Source organism: Palaemon carinicauda, chromosome 14, assembly GCF_036898095.1.
Source record: "Palaemon carinicauda isolate YSFRI2023 chromosome 14, ASM3689809v2, whole genome shotgun sequence".
Taxonomy (NCBI): Eukaryota; Metazoa; Arthropoda; class Malacostraca; order Decapoda; family Palaemonidae; genus Palaemon; species Palaemon carinicauda.
The window spans coordinates 42,679,221-42,697,104 of NC_090738.1; the positions used below are offsets into that span (position 1 = coordinate 42,679,221).

The following is a 17,884-nucleotide window of genomic DNA, read 5'->3' on the forward strand; positions in this document are numbered from 1 at the left end:
AGTACCTGTTCTCAGTCAAGCAGAACTTTCAGCCCTACCTTGGAACGTTTCCTAGTTCTCCTTTCCTCATTGACCCGTCTATAGTCCGAACGGTCGCCTCAGGATAAGTTCCATGTGGGGCGATCCAAGTTCCGGTGGCTTCAGGCAATGTTTAACCGGACTTCCTGGCCCCTATGGGACCAGCGGAACTATTAGACCTGCAATGGGTGTTGACCTATGGAGCCTCTTGATGGTAGTGGATATTCTCGTCCTTTCCCCACATTCTTGATGCTGTTCTCGGACTCGTCAAAGGAAAGGGGGGGGGGGCATGTTCCGGTCCAGGCCTATGGTCAAGACCTGAAGGATACCTCTCCATCATTCAGGCAGGCTTAGGGGCCTTAGTCTGGCCCCTCTACAGATCCTACAGCTCCTGCCGAGTCGCCCCGTGCGCGTCGACTTCATGATTCTGGCGTATTCTAACCAGCAGGGGACGCATTTTTACACCTTCACATCTTGCAGTAGAGATACCGGGATGATTGAGATTCTCTCAATACCACCATCGGCTCTCTCATTCCAGGCAGGGGAATGTTCTCTCAGACTATCCGAGCAGAGCCTCGTAGAGAGAGTGTACCTGGGGGTCTTTGACCTTGGGTAACCAGCAAGTACTGGTCTGGGGGACCTGATCGCGACAGCTTGGAACCTCAAGCTTCCGCTATTCTTCCCCCCAGTCTCAGACCCCGAGAGACTGGCAAGATGCATTCCGGTGATGGTGGGACAACTTCGACGCCTGCGTCTTCCCTCCTTTTTGTCTGTGGACAATGGGTCTCAACAAGACCAGGTTGCCTGTCAACCTTTCAATGGGAGAGCTCCACTGGGACTATGCGCAGAACGGTTTCTGGACCCTCTGCTTCCCATGACGGAACTCCCGGGAGAGCTTCTCCCACGGCGCAGACTACTCAAGCAACCACACTGCGACATCTCTCCCGAACCGGGGCGTCGCTTCGGCTTCATGCCTGGAGACACTACGCCTCCTCCTCAAGAAGAGACAACCCGCTACAGTCGCGGTACGGAGGTCGCGTCATCTGCGATAGTCATCCACAGGGGTCTCCCAGGCAAAGTGAAGAGTCTAAGGTGGTTGGTGCCGTGGGAGATATACCTCTTTCCTTGAGGCCTCTTCTCCAGCAATAACGGTCTTATTGCCTTTCGGCGGGAGGAAACTCCTTTCCGCTCTCGGCAATGAAGCCTGTCGCTCAGCCTTTCCCTGACCTTCAGGCTTAAAGGAATAACTTTTTCCTGCCCGCTGGATCTATCCTCGCTCATGCGAAGCTACGATCGTCCCTGCCCTAGTCGGAGGAAGACCTCCAACTTGGAGCATGGCTCGGACTTTTAGTCCTTTAAGAGATCTTCTCAAGACCCTTTACGACAGGCCTCGGATTGTATTCCGCCTTGGGTCTCCTGCTCACTCTGGCCACGGCCAGTGTGTAAGCAATCTTCTTGGTCTCTTACGACTCCCCCCTTTCTAAGGAAGAGGGGAAGGCAACATTCAGGCTCGCTCCTGAGTTGTTAGCTAGACTCAGAATCTGGGGGTCCCGGCCCTTCGGTCCGATTCTTTCAAGATTTCGAGTCTCCATTCTGTATCTGATGTCCCAAGACCTTCTCTTTCTTGCCAGTAAAGGAATCGAGAGGTTAGCGCTGGGAACAGCTGCAGTTTGTCCTCAGTTGCAGCCGATTTGGGAGCACAAGGAGGACATGGGGGAGAGTCACCAGTATACCTCTTCAGCCCAGACTCGAGGACATTCATCTCGACCTGTCTCCAGACCCTCCCCCGTCACGTCGCCCTACAGCACGATGTTGGATACATCGCAACGTCCCTCGCCTTTGAGTAATACTACTCTGTGGCGCAGGTGCTACAAGCTGGAGTCTGGAAGCGTCTAATGACCTTCGCAGCCCGCTTCCTGCAGGGCGTGACCCACAGGAGTCTCGATACGTTTTCTATCGCTCTGTGGTGGCTACACAACAGCTGGTCTAACCTCAGGCTCCTTTTTGGACAGGTAGCAGAAGGTTGAGGGCATTGTTATCAGGTTTTAGTCTGCATGAACGAAAGAAGTATGTCTGGCCCTTACTTCTTTCTTCATCATCCCCTCTACGGGGAAGCAGCATCCTGGTCTCTGCATAGCTGACCTCGAACCTCTGCAGGTAAACCATGCTTCCTTGTGTTCCGAGTATTGAGTCAATACTGTCGCGTCCCCCATACCCTGACGAGGTGGTATTGGGAACGTCCTAACCCAGAGTTCCTTCTGGAACTCCAGGTCAACTGCTTAGGACGGGTCACACTTCTTCCTTCACACACAAGCTTACGTAGGCCACATGGTTCCTTGCGGAGCAAGGAACTTGTGAGGTGCAGGGACTCCTTTTATCGAGTGCTACTCACTCGGATTCTGAGTCCCCGGGTAAAGCCAAAGCCAGTATGGCTGGGGACTTTCCACCCTACCTAAGGGGTAAGTCACCCTGTGTAAAGAGCGTGGTTTGTATTTCGGTTACGGAACAAATGACAAATTCGAAGATAATTTGTATTTTTCAATATTTAACTTAGCCGGTGATTATATAAGCTGCAACTCTGTTGCTCGACAGAAAACTCTACGTTAAAAATCCGCCAGCGATCGCTATGCAGGTAGGGGGTGTACTTCAACAGCGCCATCTGTCGTGCAGGTACTCAGTACTCAATGTAAACAAAGAACTCAATTTTCTCTCTGTCGGGCTACCGGCAAGACCTACTAATTCGCTGTTGCTAACTGGATTTGTTTTCACAACTATTTGGTGAAGTACACTATTCTAGTTTTGAGCTTTCGCTATGCAGGTGTTTTATCTTCATCTCAAAACTTGAACTCGTTTTGGATAGATTTAATTATGGTGACAAAGAGAGTATGGACTTTATTTCACTTTTAAATGGCCGACCCTTCCCTTAGACGGAAGTGTGTTTAGGCTTTTAGTAATTATCTTATCACGTTATAGATTTTCCTCTATATATATCTCTCCGCCTTTATTAGGCCTCTTCGATTAACTTTCCATTTTTTATAAACATATAAAATAAATTTTAATGCTTTGTTTATATAGACCTTTCCTGAGAGTAGGCGGTTCTAACTTGGAAACCGAAGTTAATCTTCATTGAGCCCTTTATATCGTCTTTAGCTTTTAAAGGATTTAAAACTTTTTAAATGTAATATTTTATGAAAGAATTTCTTTGATAGTCTTCGTACTGTTTTCAAAGATGAACTAACGTTTAGTTTTTTATGCTACGCAGTTGTTGACGTTCAGGACGTTCAACATGCGCTCTATCGTTACGATAGAGAGAGAGTGTATCACGGTTTCACTTTGCAGTAAGAGTAAATCGATTCTGACGTTTTGTTCATTCTTTCTTAGCTTAAATGTTTTAAATTCTAATTTAAAGGAACTTTTTATTTGAAAAACCTTTCAGTTTTTTCCTTTAGTCAAATAACATGTTTTTTTGACGATATATAATTGGGCTCTTCTCTTAGGTGCGAAATCAAGAGAGAAAGAGAGAGAGAGATAGAGACGGAGGGAGAGAGAGGAGAGAAAACGTTCCGTTCAAGCGGGTAACGTTGTTCTCGTGTTACTCTCGTCCCTAGTCTCTGTACGGGGAGGAAGGATAAAACGTTTTTAGGTTTTTATTCTCGTCCCCAGGCTATGTGCGGTGAGAGATTGAAAACGTAGTTATATGAACTAGTGTTTAGTCTCTTTCCCAGCCACTGATTTTTCTTTTTATCTTAAAATATGTTTTCTGTTTTTTGCTGGTATTATGAGCTTGCATTATACGACTAATTTCGCAATTACTACCTTTTAATGAAGGGTAGAATTGCGTGTTTCAGGTAGAAATAAGTGCAAAACAGAAAATCGAAGTGATAAAGTGATATGCGCAAAGTGTTACAGTGTTGCGTCCGAGGGTTCGTCTGTTCGTGCCTGTCGTTCACCTAGTCCGGGACCTCTTGCAAGCTCCCAAGCCCAGGGGAGAAGTAATGTCAAACGACTTATGGGTTCGAGAGGCCTTGACCAACGAACAGACGTTTTCCCTCTATGGTATCGGGTGTTTCTTACCAAGATCTCCCCTACCATAAGACGAGAGAGACGTTGTTTCTCCTCGCCATCCGTAGGCTTTTCGCATAAGAAACCTGTCACAAGGTTTCGAAGCCCTTAAGCGAAAGTCAGTCCTTTCAGGACAGGTCCAGCATCCTGGTTACAGCCATTAGGACAGCTCTGACCCTATGCAGTCATCGGATAACTGCTCGCCGCCTAACAAAAGCGTAACACAGACTCCGAAAGTCTTTTTTTGTAGGCAAAGTGTTGCGGTCACAGACGTTACCCTCGTCTATTACCACAACCATTTCCGTTGATCCTTAAGGGGTTGTATGGCAAACATGCAGTATATGCTTGCCTCCCTTATGGAAGACTATTCTGCCGATTAGTCCGTTGAGTCTAGCCGTTTATCTCATCGATATCCTGGCTTTCAGCCAACCTAACGTTCCTTTGTGCTTACTGTTGACGTTGGCGTAGCTTAGTCACGTCAGTCAGGTTGTTTAGAACCACACTCGATGCGGTCTCGTGTGGTTTTTCAGCCGCATTTGGACGTTAGGCCACTGGCTGATGCTCCTGTTGACGTTCTAGACGTTCACTAACAATCGGAGTTGACTTGTTTTGACGCTGTGCGTCAACCTCCGCATTCTAGAGTTGTTTTGACTGCTCAGTCTAGGCAGTCAAAGCAGTCTCGAGTGGACGCTGTACGTCCTCACGCACCTGTTGTGGTTGACAGTTCAGTTGTTGACAGTTCACAGACTGTCAAGCAGTTACATGACGTTGCGTTCTGGTCCGCTACTAATGCACCAGTGAGAGACTCAGCTTTTATCGGACAAGGTTCCTGTAGATGAGGAAGTTGCTGTTCTCCCTCCTACTGATATTCCCTTGAGGACTCTGTCAGATGGAGAGGAGCCTTAAGCTGCTTAGCCTCCTATGGACTTTAATTAAATCATGATGATTTTTTTAAGGATCTTCGTCCGGATCTTGTAACTGCTGCTCCTCGTTCGCCTAAACGTCAGAGCTTACACTAGGCCTAGCTACTTCGAAGCCGTTGTTTTTAAGCTAGTGCTCTCTCGCTCTCCTAGAGAGCGTTACGTTGGCTAGGCGACTGGTTTTTCACCAGGAGGAGTTTGGGGGATACAGCCTTTGCTTTCCCTTCTTTTAAACTGGTTTATAGAGCGAGAGTCTGATATGACACGAGAGAAGTTCTCGGCTTGGGAGTTCATGCCTCTGCCCAGATAGACTTCTCAATTCTGGTAGACTCTCCCTGGCGCCTAGCCAGGAGACGCTCCAAGTTGTTTACAGGTCAACTTCTCAGAGGGATGGTAAACGGTTCCGCCTCAGTCGCTAACCCCGTCAGTTGCCACACCTGCTCCCGTAGACCCTAAATGGGCTTTGCTGCAAGACATGCAGTCCAAGCTTGCGTCCTTGATAGAGGACTTAAATGCGGAGAAGAACCTTCTGGCCAACAACCTTCCAACCGGTCGGTTGTGCGCCCTGTTGACGCTGAGGTAACCTACTCGCGTCTGCCAGTTGAGGTGGTTCCTCCACCGATGCGACCCAGTGTGGGTTGCCAGCCGCACGTTGACGTTAAGCGACGCTCGGAGGTGGTTGTTGACGTTCAGGACGTTCAACAACCAGCAGAGGTGACTTGTTGTGACGCAGTGCGTCAACCTCAGCAACCCGGTAGGGTGTTGACTGCACAACCCAGACGGTCTAGACAGTTTCGGGTTGACGCTGTGCTTCCTCTCGCACCCATGGTTGTTGACAGTTCACAGACTGTGCAGCAGTTCCATGATATTGCGTCCGGCTCCGTCACGCATCCACCAGTGCGACCGGATTCAGCGAGCCAGACGTTGCCCACTCCGTTGCCGTTTCCTCATCAGTTTCGGATGAGGAACCCTCTGATGAAGACGTTGCTGAACAACAAGACGATCAGCCCCCAGCCCTGCTATCCATCCAGAAGATGCTGAAGAAGGAACGCTGCTCAGTCAGGCTGTGGATGAGTCTGGTAGGGACGCTGTCATCCGTGGATCAATTTGTGTCACTAGGAAGACTACACCTCCGTCCTCTTCTATACCATCTAGCTTTTCACTGGAAAAAGGACAAGACGCTAGAAGCGGTCTCGATCCCGGTTTCCGAAAAGATAAAGTCTTGTCTGACTTGGTGAAAGGACAATATCAACCTAAGAGAGGGTCTTCCCCTGACTGTTCAGACTCCCAACCACGTTCTCTTCTCGGACGCATCGGACGTAGGCTGGGGTGTGACATTAGACGGTCGGGAATGCTCGGGAATATGGAACTCGAGTCAAAGGACAATGCATTTCAACTGCAAGGGTTACTGGCAGTACGTCTGGCCTGGAAAAGCTTCAGGTCTCTCCTTCAAGGCAAAGTGGTGGAGGTGAACTCGGACAACACCACGGCTTTGGCGTACATCTCCAAGCAAGGAGGGACCTACTCTCTGACGTTGTACGAGATCGCAAGGGACCTCCTCACCTGGTCAAAAGGTCTAGACATATCACTAGTAACAAGGTTCATCCAAGGCAACTTGAATGTCATGGCAGATTGTAACAGAATGGACCCTCCACAAGGATGTATGCAAGAGACTTTGGGCCACCTGGGGCCAGCCAACCATAGATCTCTTCGCAACCTCGATGACCAAGAGGCTCCCAATATTTTGCTCACCAATCCCGGACCCAGCAGCAGTTCATATAGATGCCTTTCTCCTAGATTGGTCACATCTAGATCTATATGCATTCCCTCCGTTCAAGATTGTCAACAAGGTACTGCAGAAGTTCGCCTCTCACGAAGGGACAAGGTTGACGCTAGTTGCTTCCCTCTGGCCCGCGAGAGAATGGTTCACCGAGGTACTTCGATGGCTAGTAGACGTTCCCAGAACACTTCCCCTAAGGGTGGACCTTCTACGTCAGCCACACGTAAAGAAGGTACACCAAGGCCTCCACGCTCTTCGTCTGACTGCCTTCAGACTATCGAAAGACTCTCGAGAGCTAGAGGCTTTTCGAAGGAGGCTGCCAGAGCGATTGCTAGAGCAAGGAGAACATCCACCCTTAGAGTCTACCAATCGAAGTGGGAAATCTTCCGAAACTGGTGCAAGTCAGTATCCGTATCCTCGACCAGTACCTCTGTAACTCAAATAGCTGACTTCCTCTTATATCTGAGGAAAGAACGATCTCTTTCAGCTCCCACTATCAAGGGTTACAGAAGCATGTTGGCATCAGTCTTCCGTCACAGAGGCTTAGATCTTTCCAACAATAAAGATCTACAGGACCTCCTTAAGTCTTTTGAGACCACGAAGGAGCGTCGTTTGGTTACACCTGGTTGGAATTTAGACGTGGTACTAAGATTCCTTATGTCAGACAGGTTCGAACCGCTACAATCAGCCTCCCTGAAAGATCTCACCTTAAAGACTCTTTTCCTGGTATGCTTAGCCACAGCTAAAAGAGTCAGTGAGATTCATGCCTTCAGCAAGAACATCGGATTCTCATCTGAAACGGCTACATGTTCTCTACAACTTGGTTTTCTAGCCAAAAACGAGCTGCCTTCTCGACCTTGGCCAAAATCGTTCGATATTCCAAACTTATCGTTTGGTTGGAAATGAACTAGAAAGAGTCTTATGCCCTGTAAGAGCTCTTAAGTTCTATTTAAAACGAACTAAACCTTTACGAGGCCCGTCTGAAGCTTTATGGTATTCAGTTAAGAAACCATCTTTGCCTATGTCAAAGAATGCTTTATCCTATTTTATCAGACTGTTAATACGAGAAGCTCATTCCCATCTGAATGAGGAAGACCAAGCTTTGCTGAAGGTAAGGACACACGAAGTTAGAGCTGTCGCAACTTCCGTGGCCTTTAAACAAAATAGATCTCTGCGAAGTATAATCGACGCAACCTATTGGAAAAGCAAGTCAGTGTTCGCGTCTTTTTATCTTAAGAATGTCCAGTCTCTTTACGAGAACTGCTACACTCTGGGACCATTCGTAGCAACGAGTGCAGTAGTGGGTGAGGGCTCAACCACTACAATTCCCTAATTCCATAACCTTTTTAATCTTTCTCTTGAAATGTTTTATTGTTGTTTTTGGGTTGTCCGGAAGGCTAAGAAGCCTTTCGCATCCTACTTGATTTGGCAGGTGGTCAAAGTCATTTCTTGAGAAGCGCCTAGATTAGAGGTTTTGATGAGGTCCTGTTGTATGGGTTGCAACCCTTGATACTTCAGCTCCTAGGGGTCGCTCAGCATCCTAAGAGGATCGCGAGGCTCCGTAAGGAAGACGTACTTAAAAAGGCAGAGTAATTGTTCAAGTCGACTGCTAAAATGAAATAAAAAATCCTTAGCTCATAATAATGTAAACATTTATTGCTGGTCTCTACCCACCCCCCTGGGTGTGAATCAGCTTATATAATCACCGGCTAAGTTAAATATTGAAAAATGTTATTTTTATAATAAAATAAATTTTTGAATATACTTACCCGGTGATTATATATTAAAGGACCCTCCCTTCCTCCCCAATAGAGACGCAGTGGACCGAGGAGAAAATTGAGTTCTTTGTTTACATTGAGTACTGAGTACCTGCACGACAGATGGCGCTGTTGAAGTACACCCCCTACCTGCATAGCGATCGCTGGCGGATTTTTAACGTAGAGTTTTCTGTCGAGCAACAGAGTTGCAGCTTATATAATCACCGGGTAAGTATATTCAAATATTTATTTTATTATAAAAATAACATTTTTTGGGCTCAAGCCATGTCGTCCTGATGGAAGTTCCTTAAAGGCAGCTTCCTAGGGTATATTACAACTACGGCGATATTCCCAGAGAATTTACCTTAAGGTACCCAGAATTCTAACTCCTGGAGCGAGTATCCCTAAAAAAGACCTTAGGGATATCGTAAATATCAGTGGACGTATTCTTGACACGCCTCATAGCAATCTATACCCCGAATAGAGTTAACACTTCGTAGGGGTCAAATGGCAAGAAAACGAAAACGAGAACGAAAAGGGGAGAGCCGTTCGTAAGGCCCTCTCTTCTCCCGTTTCGTAAGCGTGCCCTGCGCCGATTCTGGCGCCATCTGCATTCCTTTTTGCGTAGCTTTACAACTCGGTGTTTTTTCCTGTGTTTCTACCAAAATCTTGGATTTACTCTCATATTATACTTTCTCCAACTTCTTCTGCTTCGGATAAGTTGAGTACTATTTCTTTTATGTATAAATGTAGGCTCTTGTTTAAAATTAAAGTATTTAAAAGAGTTATCTTTGATACAAGAGCTGTTGCCTGCTGGAGGCGTCATGGACGCTGTCGCTCGCTAGAATAGGATTTATTTGTTAGCAAGAGCGACGTTCCCAGCCCCCTGCGCTTTAATAATTAGCTGCTTAGCTTATTAGGAATTCTGTTATGATGCGTTAGTAGTGCGCCTGGCGGAAGATTTGCCTAGGCTGACCAACACTAGTCTTCGTAGCCTAGTTGTTGGTCCTTGTACTTCCTGCATGATATTAGTCTTCCAAGTGTGATTTTAGATTGCTTAAAGCGTTAGGCAACGTTATACATACAAGCCCTTTTCGAGTAATTTCCAAGATAGTATTGGAGTGAGTTTCGGTGATTTAGGTAATCGATTCTCTTAGTGCCTAGGCTAGGTTGTCTTAGGTCTTTATAATATTATCTGTTTCCCCGTTTGCTCCCTTCTCTTCGGGGAAGGGGCAAACCCTTTCCCTCTGTTTAAGCCTTAGGCTTAACTCTAGTGGTTTGTTTGAATTAATTTTCAAATATAACTAGGCTGGAGTAGTACTGTACCTTCCTGCTCCAACTGAATTGGTTCAGAGGGGGACAGTACAGCAGTGTTTTAGTCTGAGTCCGTGTTGGTCTAGCGTGGGGCAGAGTCTCCCTTGCTGCCTGACACGGGCATAGGAGGTTTGTTCTCCTTGTTTCACCTTGGAAGGTTTCGGTAATTATGATCCCTTATCTCGGTGACCCCTCAGACTTGTCCTCTTTGCTGTTCCGGGTTCGGGATATGTTCCCTTTCCGGAATAGCAATTCCTTCCTTGCCTTGGTTTTAGGGAGGCAGCCAGTAGTGCCGGCCTCCCTCCCTGGATCTCTCTGGCTGAGATGAGCTTTCTTAGTTTGGAATGATCCTTAACCAAGGCAAGGTTGGACAGGACCCTCTGCCCTTCCCTTCTATTTTTCCGTTCCTTTGTGTCAGTCGTCTCACATCCGTACCTAGCATAGGTTGGGATGGGGAGCTGACGTGGTCCCCTGTCGGCCGGCAGAGTGTGCCGACCGGCAGAGTGTGCCGACCGGCAGAGGCCCTATCCTTTGAGTGCTGCCCGGTCCTTCCTTGGTCCCTCAACCGCTACCGTCTGTAGTTTCAGTAAGCAGTGGTTAGGAAGCTTGACTTAGTGTCTCCCCTTCCTCTCGGCACTCTTTCGGGTGTCGGGCGCGGAGGTACATAGCCTCTTAGCCCGGCACCCATTCTGTTGTCTTCTCTTGTGTTGTCCTTGCCGTCTGCCGGCCTAGTGGCCGACCGTCGGTAGGGGGGTGTTCCCTAGTTCTCTTGCTATCGGTCGGCGGTGGTCTTATGCCTTTGCTGGCCGGTCTCCTTGCTCACCTGCCGGCCGCTTTGAGTGGCGGCCGGCAGCCGGGCGCTACCTGGGGTAGATGCCAGCCGGCAGGGTTACTCACCGCTGCCGGGCCGGCCTGCTACATCACTCGGTTGGCCGGCCACTAAGAGTGATGGCCGGCAGCTGAGTGCCAACCGGGTAGCTATGGACCGGCAACCACTACCGACCGGTTCAGGCATAGGAACTGGAGTTCTCCCCCGTCTGGGTGATCCTAAGTTGCATACTTGAGACCTACCTTTGGAAAAGGGGATGGGGGTGCTGACCGGCAAGAGCCGGCCGGCACACCACCCTCATGTACTGTATCAGTTCTTCCCTGTTTAGTGTCTTCTACCAGGGGAGAACATGATATAGTAGGTTACAACACTGTCTTTTCTAACTTACTTGTGTTGCCTTGTGCAATCACTTGGTGTTGCCTTACAGGGATGAAAAGAGAACTCTTTTCATCTTTAGCCAGAATGGTAAAATCTTACCGTAGGTGTGAGCTACACCTAATTTCCCTCGGGAAATATGATCTTTGGTTATTCTAGCAAAGACTAACCATTTGATTTTAATGGCTGGTGGGCTTCCACAGGTGATTGTGGGGGATTCACAAGTATGTGTCTTTATGGTCTTGCACGACCCGTTGTTGTTGGCCTTACAGATAAGAAAGTGAGTTCTTTCTTGTCTACTATCCGGTATTTTAAAATCATTCCTTAGGGGGGGCTACACCTTCTTCCTTTGGAAATTTTCCATTGGTTAATCTGGCATAGATTAACTATACGATTTTATGATTTGGAAGGCTACAACAATTGGGTGTGCGGGAAATACAAGGATGTGTCTTTCCTTTCCTTTCCGTTTTGTTATGCTACTGTGCATATCCAGTGATACGTAGTTCACTTGATACTCATGGAAATTTCTTCTCTTTACAGGAGGACCATCCGTAGTTCGGATGTATTTCTGCAACGTCCGCAGTAGGGCTTCTGCGGACATGGTTCTGAAAGAGGCGTGTGGCATGCGCTGTCTCCACGGATGTTCTCCGGTATTGGGTTCCCCAGGTATGTTTCATATGCACTAACCTATCTATTGAGGCTTTTTCTTTTCGCTTCGCTCAAAATCCGTTTTCGTCTCCCCTACAACGGTGGATTCAAGGGATATAGCTAGGGAAAAGCTTCGTACCTGGGTGAGGGGCTTTCAGAAGATTACCTCTGGACCTTATCTTCCAATTGAGAAGATGAGGGCTTTCTTTTCCTAGGGCATCAACCGTTACAGTGATTCCCCAACCTCAAGAGGAGGTCCCCTTAATTCAGATCCCGTGGATGCTGAAGTCACGGTCGCCTTGCTTAGCATCCAGTTGGACGACAGGATGCCAGACGTGTCCGAACGTCTCGAGGAAGACCTCCTGGCAGAAGGCCAGGATGAAGTTCGAGCTCCGGACAAGGTAGCGGAAGAGGCCGAGAGAGGTCGGCTGTTCCGGTTCAGGTCCTTGAACCTGCTCCCTCAACATCATCTGCTCTCGCAGTAGAGCAGGCCCTCCCTCCATTGTTGGCTTGATCCAACAAAGGCAGAGGGAGAAGAATGGGAAGGCAGCTGCATTGTAACTGCAGGGGCACATCCGGACTGCTAGGTCCGGTGGAAGGAGGTACCAGCTTCAAAGGAAGAGACAGAGCCGAAGGAGGTCGTAGTGATAGACCATGCTAGGCTCATGCCTTGCTTTCTTCTTCGATGAAAGAGAGGGGCTTCATGAACTCAAAGGTAGCCGTATTTGAGTAAGAGGCTCCCTTCCTTTGTGTCCTCTCCTGCCACAGCCTTCCCCCTTTTTCGCTGAAAGGGTTTGCGGCGGTTTCGAAAACAGTCGAGGCTGGCAAGCCTTTCCCCTCCCTGGTGGAGTGTAAACCCTTGTTGCTGGCCTTTAGAAAGGAAGATTTAGTAAGCAAAACAAGGACTGGAAGGACGTCCATCTTACCTTCTCAGTCCAGATGTGGGAGGCGGATTTCGCCGGACGCCGGTTCGGCGAGATCATCCCTAAGCTGTTTGGTTTTCTTTTGCGGAGAGAACTCTAGACAAAAGAAAGACTGGCTGCCTCTTTGTTTCTTCAGTCCACGTTTGAGACGATGACAAGTGATCCCAAGGTCCATGAAACGTTCATGGTTGTGATCAAGACTCATCTGGCCACTGTGACGAAGGATCTCTACAGCTCCGTCAGGGCGAAGAGAACCTGTAGGGAATTCGTGTTCGCCCGGGCTACGATGAGGCACGAGTCAAGGAAACTAATCTCCTCCAACAGTTGGGACAAGATCTTTTCCCTAGTGAGTCGGTCAAAAAGGCTGATAGGGCCACCACGGACGATAGAAATCTTCTCCAGGAGTGGGGCCTGTCTACCAAGAGAAATTCTTCCCCGGATGGGGTCCCCAACCTTGGGGGAAGACTAAAAGGATTAGGATACTTTCTCGGCCAGCTAAGTCAAGTAGACATCAGCAGCAACGGCATTTGCTGATGCCCTCAGTGCCCCAGATGGTGGCAAAAACCCCGACCACACTTCAGTGGGTTCCCCAATTCGTGTCGACACAGTCTCCAGCATTCAACCCATCGTTCGAAGGTCAGTCAACTGCCTGTCGAACAAGCCTAGAGGAGCAGCCAGAATTTCGCCTAGGCGCCCCTCAAGGAGAAGGGGTTTCATGGGTGGTCGCGGTCAGAGAGGCAAGACCTCAGGACAACAGTCCGAGCGAGATGATATTGGTAGAAGGGAGTCTCCAACGCTTTTGGGATCGGTGGACCTTCGATCCCTGGGTCCACAGCCTACTCAAGAAGGGACTGGGCTGGAGCTGGTACAGCACTCCATCCCCATACCCTCGGTGTTTTTCCGATACTCCACCCCCGTTCTGGAGGAGTTCATTCATGAACTGTTAGAGGAAAAGTGATCCGAAGGGTAAAGTCCATCTAATTCCAAGGGAGGCTGTTTTTGTGTTCCCAAGAAAGACTCGGAAAACTCGGAGTCATTCTGGACTTGTCGCCACTTAACAAGTTCATAACGAACTACAGGTTCAAGATGCTAACAATACAACACATAAGGACCTTACTGCCCAAGAGGGCATTTACTGCCTCCATAGTTTTGTCAGACGCCTATCGGCACGTTCCAATCTATTGTCGATTCCCCTCCTACCTAAGGTTAAGGCTACAACGAAGACTATACGTCTTCAAAGCCATGCCTCTCGGGCTTAAAATAGCCCCAAGGATTTTCACGATGCTTGCGAACGTAGTTCTCAGTCAATTACGCCTAAAGGGAATTCAGGTAGTAGCCTACCTGGATTTTTGGCTGGTGTGGGCAGCACCCAGGACAGAATGCTTGCAAGCTTCCCTGTATGTGATCCATTTCCTAGATTATCTAGGCTTCAAGATCAACAGGAAAAGTCTCAACTTCCTCCATCTCTAAGTCCCGGTGGGTGTGAATCCACGGGGACCTAATGTCACACCGTTTTCTCCGTCATGGCGGAGAAAAGAAAGGAGATAGCTGGTTCTGTCAAGAGACTTCTAGATTCCGTATGGATATCAGATGCGAACTGGAGAGTGTACTGGGGTCTCTCCAGTTTACTTCGGTGACAGACCCGGTGCTAAGAGCACAGCTAAAGGATGCAACCGGAGATTGGAGTAGTTATGCATCAGATGCGCGAAGAGATCTGAGAAGACCAGCTCCGCTTCGTCGAAATACTCTTCTCAGGCCTTGGTCCCAAGCCAGACTCCTTAGGAAGTCGGTTCTTCTTCTTCCACCTCCCCCGTCGGTGACGAGTCACTCAGACGCCTCGAAGGAGGGATGGGGAGTTCACTCTCATCAGAAAAAGGCCCAAGGATCTTGGTCCAGTCTATTCAAGACCTCTCACAGTCATTTTCGAGAGACTATGACAGTCCTTCTTTCCTTAAAGAAAGTCTCCCCGCATCGCTCAATCCACATTAGGTTGGTGCTGGACAGCGGGGGAGTTGTGAGATGCTTGAATCGACAAGGATCAGGGTCGCCACCTCTCAACCAGGTGATGTTGGCCATCTTCCGATTTTAAGGAAGAAGAAATGGTACCTGTCAGCAGTTCACCTTTAAGGAGTCCGCAATGTGACAGCGGACGCTCTATCCAGGTTCACACCGATAGAGTCGGAATGGTTCCTAGACGCAGGACCATTCTCCTTCATTCTGAGTCAAGTCCCAGAACTGCGGCTAGACCTCTTTGCGACGAAAGACAACAAGAAGTTGCCCCTGTATGTGTCCCCGTACGAGGACCCCTTGGCGGAAGCAGTGGACGCGATGTCCCTCAACTGGAACAGATGGTTCAGGATTTATCTGTTCCCCCTTACAACCTTCTGTTGAGGGTCCTCAACAAACTGAGATCATTTAAGGGAGTAGCGGCAGTAGTGGCCCACAAGTGGCCGAACAGTGTGGGGTTCCCTCTGGCATTGGAACTACGATTGGAGTTTCGACCGCTACCAGATCCAGTTCTGACCCAGTGAGTCCAGAAGTCAATTGTCTGCGCTTCATCACAGAAAACCCGGACCCAGCAGCTCATGATTTCTTTAACAAGTAAGAAAGTGTTTCGGGATTTCGAAAGCCAGCATGGACTTCCTAGAGGATTATAAGTGCAAACCTTTTATAAGGCAATATGAGTCATCTTGGAGAGAATGGGTAGCCCTTGTCAGACGAAGATTCCGCAGGAGATCACGACGGACTTCTGCTTGTCTTTCTTCATCCATCTCCATGGTTTTGGATCGGTAACTAACACGATTTTATCATGTAGGCCTGCTTTGACAAGACCCATTCTATATGCCTTCCAGGTCGACCTCGCTAACGAGATCTTTATAAAAGTTCCGAAAGCCTGCGCTAGGCTCAGACCTTTAGCACCTCCAAAGCCCAATTCATGGTCTTTAGAAAAGTTCTTCATGTTGCTTCGCTGTTGAACAATAAGGAGTGTGCATTAAAGGATTTGACCCATAAGTTATCCTCCTTTTTGCACTCGCGTCCGGGGCCAGGGTTAGTGAGATCATACCCCTCTCGAGAGAGGAAGGTCATGTTCAGTTCCTGGATGGGTGAACTGAACCTATTTCCGGATCCTACGTTTCTCACCAAGACCGAGTTACCCACCATCAGGTGGGGTCCCTGAAGAATCTGCCCTCTGAAAGAAGATGCATCTCTATGTCCAGTAGAATGCCTAAAGGTCTATCTTCGTAGAACTTCAGACTTCAAGGATGGCCATCTGGCCAGGGGAGAAACGTCAGGCTCAAAATTTATTACTGAAACAACTCAGGGCGAAAATCACATATCTTATTCGCAGAGCGGATCCTGACTGTTCACCCACAGGTCACGATCCGAGGAAAGTTGCTTCATCCTTAAACTTCTTTAGTTGTAGGGATTTTGGACATCTTCGTTCGTACACTGGCTGGAAGTCTTCCAGAGTGTTCTTTCGTCACTATGCGAAGCAAGTGCAGCAACTAAGAGGTTCTGTGGTGGCAGTGGGTTGCGTCGTTAACCCTGCTGTTTAACTCTGCGAGGAACAGTAGCTTAATTGGGACAATTAATTCCAGGGTGAGTATGTAGTCACAGGTTGTACTACAAACTATGTGAGGGTACTGGGTGACCCACGTTGACTGTTCCACTTTCAAAGGTGAACCCAGCATAAGTGCAAACATGCGTGCCGAGCGTTTCTAACGCTAATGTGACTGATTAGTAAAACAGACTTTTGACTTTGATACTTTGGTATCTTAAAAGTGGCTCCAATGTTTTTTCTTTCAGACAAACAAGTTTCTGTTTACTATCATACTTATGCTTAAAGTTTTAGTTATCCTCCTCTTATATATAGATATATATATATATATATGAGTGTGGTTAACCTGTTTGTTTATTGTCTGTCAATAAACTGGTTCTTAAGAACCTTGCGTCTCCTTCACCTGTGAGCATTCATTCTATGTATATTTACCCGGGGATAATTCTAATAGAATGTTCCCTTATGCAAGCTAATATTGCATTGGTTTATGCTTCCCCTTAGCTGGAGGACTCCATCCCATAAAGGGATGGTGACGGATTTACGAGTTTCCTCCTAAGCGGATATGAACCTTTGTCCAATACGTGTTTTGAGCGGAGGACTGGTCGATATTTCATATTGACACAGTGATTCTTTTCGAACTTCGCTTTACCCAGTATGGGGTGAGACCACTATACTCGCTTGCCTGGGGTTCATACTTAGATATATGTACTCTTCGAGACTTTCCCAGAGTCTAGTAAGACTCTTCCCTGTTGGGGGCAGGAAGCTCTATCATGGTTTATGATTAGTTGAAAAGATGTATGACGGTAACATCTTAGGTCTCTAGGTCGCGTCGACTGGGGGAAATACTTCTGAGGAGTACGGCACATTTTGAGAATCCACAGATACAGTAATGCTCTGGTATACTTCCATCAGGACGACATGGCTTGAGCCCAAAAAACGGATTTTGAGCAAAGCGAAAAATCTATTTTTGGGTAAGATGGCCATGTCGTCCTGATGGACCCGCCCTTCCCTTTCAATGAAAGGGCCGTAGGACCCCTCCCTACATACAGTATCTGTAGCACCTCGTGTTTCGCTACAAGGAATGCAGATGGCGCCAGAATCGGCGCAGGGCACGCTTACGAAACGGGAGAAGAGAGGGCCTTACGAACGGCTCTCCCCTTTTCGTTCTCGTTTTCGTTTTCTTGCCATTTGACCCCTACGAAGTGTTAACTCTATTCGGGGTATAGATTGCTATGAGGCGTGTCAAGAATACGTCCACTGATATTTACGATATCCCTAAGGTCTTTTTTAGGGATACTCGCTCCAGGAGTTAGAATTCTGGGTACCTTAAGGTAAATTCTCTGGGAATATCGCCGTAGTTGTAATATACCCTAGGAAGCTGCCTTTAAGGAACTTCCATCAGGACGACATGGCCATCTTACCCAAAAATAGATTTTTCGCTTCGCTCAAAATCCGTTTTTCCTAACCATACAAACCTTAGCTATTTACACACATTTGCCCGCCAGCCCTGTCCCCCAAGACAAGTCCTACCTCTAAGTGAAAGTGAGCATTCATCTGTGTGTGAGGGAGGGGAGGGGTAGCTAGCTACCACTCCCCTACCCCCCCCCCCCCCCCCCCGCTAACTAGCGCGGGGGTAATACACCCTCGTTAAATTCTAATGGCTCGCCATTTCAGCTGGGCTAAAAGGTAAACCCTGTGT

The 17,884-nt window shown here is 48.0% G+C and overlaps 1 protein-coding gene across 1 annotated transcript in view; it reads left to right on the forward strand.

The window, feature by feature from the left end:
• Positions 1-17,884, forward strand: part of LOC137653553 (tRNA-splicing endonuclease subunit Sen34-like) — a 36,586-nt gene that overhangs the window by 16,729 nt on the left and 1,973 nt on the right. The gene's annotated exons all lie outside the window — the stretch shown is intronic.